This window comes from Mauremys reevesii, linkage group 12, assembly GCF_016161935.1.
Source record: "Mauremys reevesii isolate NIE-2019 linkage group 12, ASM1616193v1, whole genome shotgun sequence".
In the NCBI taxonomy this organism is placed as follows: Eukaryota; Metazoa; Chordata; order Testudines; family Geoemydidae; genus Mauremys; species Mauremys reevesii.
Window position 1 is genome coordinate 41,750,059 of NC_052634.1, and position 5,680 is coordinate 41,755,738.

Here is a 5,680-nt window from a genome sequence, read left to right on the forward strand (position 1 = left end):
GCCAGCTGGGGAAAAGCCTCTTGGGGTAAAATCTCCTGCCCCACTGCCAAAGTGAGCATGGAGAGTGGGAACAGTAAGAGGCCCCACCAGAGGGCTGGCCCTGCTTTCTTACCGTCTTCAATAATGGCCACAGAGCATCAGCAGCCTCCCCACATGCTGGCCTGCGGGTGGCCTTCAGCGAGTGTTTGGCATGGCAGGGAGCAGCCTGGCTGGGTGTTTTTGTGCCTGTCTGCTGGCCACACATAGGCATGGTCCTGCCCTCCTCTTGCCCTGACCTCGGTTGCTCTGTGGCTTTTAAGCCTTCCCTTGGAGCCATCAGCACCAGCCGCCTCTGCTCCAGGTGCCCAGAGGAGGAGAGGTGCTGGGCTCTGTGACGAAGTGGGGGATTTTCTTAGGGTTTTCTGTGTTTTCCAGTGGTTCGCATGCACAGGGAGCGGGACTCAGTGTCCCCGGGTGTTACTGGTTTAACGAGGTGAGGGGAGAGGGAGTTTGTTGTTACAGAGGATCGGAGAGGGACTTGGGACCCCGGCTGATGGCCTGGAGGATGGAGACCCCAGCGACTGGTGACCTGGAGACCCAGCTCAGGAGTCACAGCCAGTTCTGGCCAGTGGGGGACAATGGGCTGCAGAGAGAGGACCCTGTGACCAACCTGTTCCAGCCAGAGGGGGGCAGAGAGGAGAGGAGGCCCAGGCAACCCTGTTTACCTGGAGAAAAGACAATGGACAGAGGCGGGGCCTGGTGCCGGGGATATCGGAGACCCAGCTGGGGGCAGGGGGGCTCGGGGCTGGCGAGGGGAAGCAGGCAGAGCCCACCTGGCTGCAGGGGGACTGGGATGTGCTGGGCTGAGGGAGGCCAGGCCTGAGGCCCTGAGAGTTTCCTGTGCTGTGTTCAACTCTCAATAAACCCTCCTGTTTTACGCTGGCTGAGAGTCGCTCCGGGCTAGAGAACAGGGGGCATCAACCCCTTCGGGGGTGAGGAGGCCCAGGGGGTCCAGAGCGCGTGGACTCCCTGAGGGGGCCCACGGCGAGAGACAGACGTGCTAAGGCTCAGAGAGGTGCGGCTCCAGGAGGTGGAGGGGCCTGACCCCGAGAGAGAGTGGCCCCCGCGAAGGGCTGTCGCACTGAAAGGGGCACCCCCCATGGACCGCACGGGGCCAAGAGTGGGCACGATCTGTGAGTCCATGACAGGCAGTGACATCACAAAGGCCTTTTGCAGGACCTCAGACTATTGGTCAAAGGTGGTGGGGAGGTGGTGACCTCACAGAGAGATGCTGACATCAGCCAGGCAGGACAGGGGCGAGGGGCCAGGGAAACCTCAGAGACCCCTGTGGCTTTGCTTCAGCCAGTCTCCTTCTCCAGGTCTCTCTTTGAGGACTGAGAAAGTATTCGGGTTCAGGTACGTGAGCGCCAGGAGGAACCTCTTTCGAGTTTTCTCCTTCCCTTTAGTGATTTTACTAGAAAACAGAAGTCCCTGTTTAGAAGGTAAGAGCCTCCTCAAGGGAAGGGGTGTCCTGGGGGTGTCATAGTTTGGATGCCGGTGCCCCCCCATGTAAGGAAGTTCCCGCCACCCTGCTCTGTGTTTGCAGGGCGGGAGAGAGCAGCATCCACGGCAGTGATTTGCTCCTGGCTGCCGGAGCAGAGCAGCAGGCTCAGCTGTCAGAACTTCCCGGAGCGATGAAAGGGGAGGGGTCCATGGCTCTGGAGCAGGAATGCAGGGCAGGCGAGTTCACAGAGGGCATTGTAGGATACTAGAGGAGGCCAGTTATGGTGATATAATGAACAGCAGCGTCTACACTGACACTCTGTCACTTTAAGTTTGCTGCAAAAAGCTCATCAAAGTGGTTTTATTTGGTAACCAAAATAGGGCAGTTTTGTCACCAGATGTGGCATTGCCGACCGAGGGAGCGTTGTGTGTTTTTCACACACCTGAGCAATATAATTCTGTTGAAATAACTTTGTAGTGCAGACCTGGCCAAAGATTCACACACACACACACACACACACACACACACACACAGCTTGCAAGAAAAACCTCACCTGCTGCTCTGCTTTGTGGGGCCCAGGTGGGGATGCAGGGAGTCAGGTGTGAGCAGACACTCTACTTTAGCCACAGGCAGGCACCCTGGTTTAGCTGGTTAAAGTACCTGTTTTGTAAACAGGAGATCCTGGGTTCAACTCCCAGTGGTGCCTTGTTGAGATGCTTTTAGAGCACCTGGTATTAGCTACTGTCAGAAGATAAAATACAGAGCTAGATGGACCTTTGGTCTAGCCCAGTGTGGTTTTTCTTATGGTTTAAATTACACTCACTGGCACTGATAATAGAGTTACTGAAAGTTTGGGAGTTAAGAGCTGATAGGTCAGTGGTCCAAGCCCCTTGCAGGTGACCCCCTCCCTCTGGGACAGGGAAAGGTCTGAGCTATCGCACCAAATGCTCATTATGGCTTCCAGAATCTGAGGGAAGCTCATTTAGTTTACACCCAGGGTTGAGTCCTTGATTCACACATCAAGGATAACAACCCTTTGTTTCTCCTGCCCCAATAACATGGAGACTGGGAATCCAACACCAGCCACCAGTGATCATTTCGGCAAGCAACCCAACCTATTTCCAACATACTGTAAAATCCACATGCAGACTCGTACATGAAACCTTGCAAGAAAATCTTCCTGAGGGGGTCTGAAGCACCTGCTGCTGGAGGGAAGGAGGAAGCTGTGGGTTGGGATTGAGGAGCAGTGTGAGGAGAAGGGGCCTGTGGGTTGGGATTGAGGGGCACTGGGAATAGGAGGGGGCTGTGGGTTGGGATTGAGGGGCACTGGGAAAAGAGGGGACATGGGTTTGGGCTGAAGAGCATCTTCGTTTGGGGATCCAGCAGGACAGGGGAAGGCAGCAGGTGATTCTAATTCCTTAGGGATATTCTGTGTGTGCGCGCGCGTGCAGGGGAGGAACATGCTCTATGCCCAGAGGCCTTTATTCCTCCAGGCTGCAAGGACAGAGGGGCTGTCAAGGAGTTGTTCCTTCAATCCCCCCCCAACAAAGGCCCTTCTTAGGAAAGGAAAATCCTAAAGAGAAAGAGTAACACCAAAGAAGACTCCAGAAAGTCAGATTTTTACAAACTGAGTGAGAAGTTTATCACCTGACCAGGGACTTGAACCCTGGACTCTCAGATTAAAAGTCTGATGCTCTGCCAACTGAGCTAGCCAGGCTCACATAGGAAAAGTGCAAGTTGGTGCAGAGGTGAAGCTAGTCAAGAAACAGTGAGCAGGAAACAATTGGGGAAACCTGCTGCTCTCTCTCTCTTCCCAGCCCTGGCCTGGCCTGGTATTAGTGCAGGTTAAAAAGATGGGAAAATATTGGCATCTATCAAACTTTCATAGCTGTACAAGACTCAGGCACAATACAGAGGTGCCCATCTGCAAGTGCCGAATGGTTGGATTGGCTAATGCAACCTGTAGACGTCCAGGGCACACTGGGATATCGAGCCAGGTGTCCATCACCATCATAATTTTGAAGGGATAATGACAGTGATAGGAAGGTTCACAACTGACTCAGCAGTTGCATACAAAGGTGCACGTTTGGCAGTTACATTGGGAAATTCTGGCTCCTTCTCAGGCTCAGGTTGGCCACCCCGGTCTAGATGTAGAAGTTACAACATTTAAACTTGAAAGAGGGGCCAATTTCCCCATCATTTCACACCTTTACATCCAAACACGATGACTTTCTGAATGAACCCTCCTCGTTCAGCCAGAAGATCTTGGGGTGGTTGTAGGAGTCACTGGGTAAAATTCTCTGGACTCTGTTCTGAATCAGGTCAGAGCAGAGGTACCTAGTGATCTAGTCTGGCTGTAAAATCTATATATCAACACCAAATATGGTGTGAAATTAATCCTCAGAAACGGCTGTTCCCAAGCAAAGGGCTCCCCAGGGAAGGGGGCTGTTGAGGAAGGAAAGATGAAAGACGTCCTTCTCTCCCTGGAGGGACTGGGCTCTGCGTTTTGGACAGAAAGGAGGGGAAGGAAATGGCTACATGACAGCAGCAGAACCTAAGAAATGAAACACAACAGGCTTCTGAGCACGTTGCTTCCGAACAGTGAATGAACCTGACTCCCGTATCATGAAAAGCCAAAAAGTCGTTTCTTTCTATGCCCGGGAGAAAAGAGTTCCAATCACTCCTGCCCGTTTACTTTTGAATTATTTTACATTATAAAGAAAATAGTAAATAAATTAGTCTGAACTTGAGCTGCCTGTTATTAAAAGCTGGTTCCCCAATTCAGTTCCAACTGCTCTGCTAGAAAGACCCCCAGGTCCCTGCTCACCCCAGGAAAAGGAAAAAGAGAAACCCCCACTGGGCACTGCCCTTGGCTCCAGGCTGCTGTCCCGGGGTGCGAGTGGGGACTGATTGTTTCCTGCTGAGGAGGGAGCCAGTAGAGGCCTCTGGTGCTCTGCTCCTAGCATCTGCCCGGCCCAGGCTGTCCTCTGCCTCAGCTGCTGCTCCCGGCCTGCTCTAGAGTCAAACACGCAGGGGCCCCAGGGGAACAGAGGCTGGGACAGGGCAGCAGCCTGGGCTGGGCTGGGAAGATGCTGGGAGTTCTCGTTCCCTGAGAACTGGCCTGGCTCCCTTCCCAACAGCAAACAAATCAATTCCACGTCCCCTCCGCAGAGAAACCAGTCTGGAGCCAAGGGCAGCAGGGGACGATTCCCTGCAGTTCCCACCGAGGCAGGAGAGAATCCAGGGTGTTTCTAGCAGAGCTTATGGAACTGACGTGGGGAAACCAGCCTTTAATAACAGGCAGTTCCAGTTTAAGCTCAGTGTTTTTAACAATTTTTACAACATTAAATAACTCTTCAATCGTAGTGTCGCCATCCATAAAATTGCTTCAGCCTTACAGGTTCCCAAGTGCAAAACTAAACATCTCTTCAAATCCAAGGGAGTGGAGATCAGTCAGTGTTGAGAGTCATCCCACATAAAAGAACCATGTTGTGGTACATACTGGCCCCATCATGTGGCCATCGCCTTTCCCTCCTCTCTGTTAAAAGTTTTAGTATTTTGCACAGAAACCTTCTTCCCTCAGGAGAGACTTGGGAACCAGGGCTGCCAGCCAGACAAAAACTTTTAAGAGGAGGCGTAACCTGTCAAAAAATGATCTCCCCTCTTCAGTTCAGTGACAGCCTGAAATGTTACTTGTCCCAGCAGAGCTGGAGGATTGAAAGCAGATACATCAAAGCCCTGTGTAGCTAGCAGGAATGAACATAAACAGTCCCTGGTATCTGAAGAGATATTTAGTTTTACCCTTGGTAAACTACAAGACTAAAGGGAAAGGCAGTGGTGCCAAATATATAGAGTGAAACACAGAACAATCGTCATGGTTATGCCCATAGTGACTGCAAAATCTTTCTATATACTTATTATTTTCTCTGGTGTCTAGAGATTGACCAAGAAATTTGGCTCTTGATAAAATAATCAACTACCCCCGGTTAATGCAATGGACTAGAAATTGACTGGGGTCTCTCCAACCAGGTTCAAATCCTGCCAGCTACAGATGTATTAGTATATTGTAATTACTGTTGTCTTAGTGCCTGAGCATCCACAGAGCCAAATCTGGTTTTGCTCTGAGGCTGCCTACACTTAAAATGCTGCTATAGCACTGTGGAGAAGACAGTTGCTACAGTGAGGGGAGGGGTTTTC

At 51.8% G+C, this 5,680-nt stretch overlaps 1 non-coding gene across 1 annotated transcript; it reads right to left on the bottom strand.

Moving 5' to 3' along the window:
* Positions 1-3,127: 3,127 nt before the first annotated feature.
* On the bottom strand, positions 3,128-3,200 carry TRNAK-UUU. The gene has a single exon. It is a non-coding gene; the product is annotated as a tRNA-Lys (tRNA).
* Positions 3,201-5,680: the final 2,480 nt, after the last annotated feature.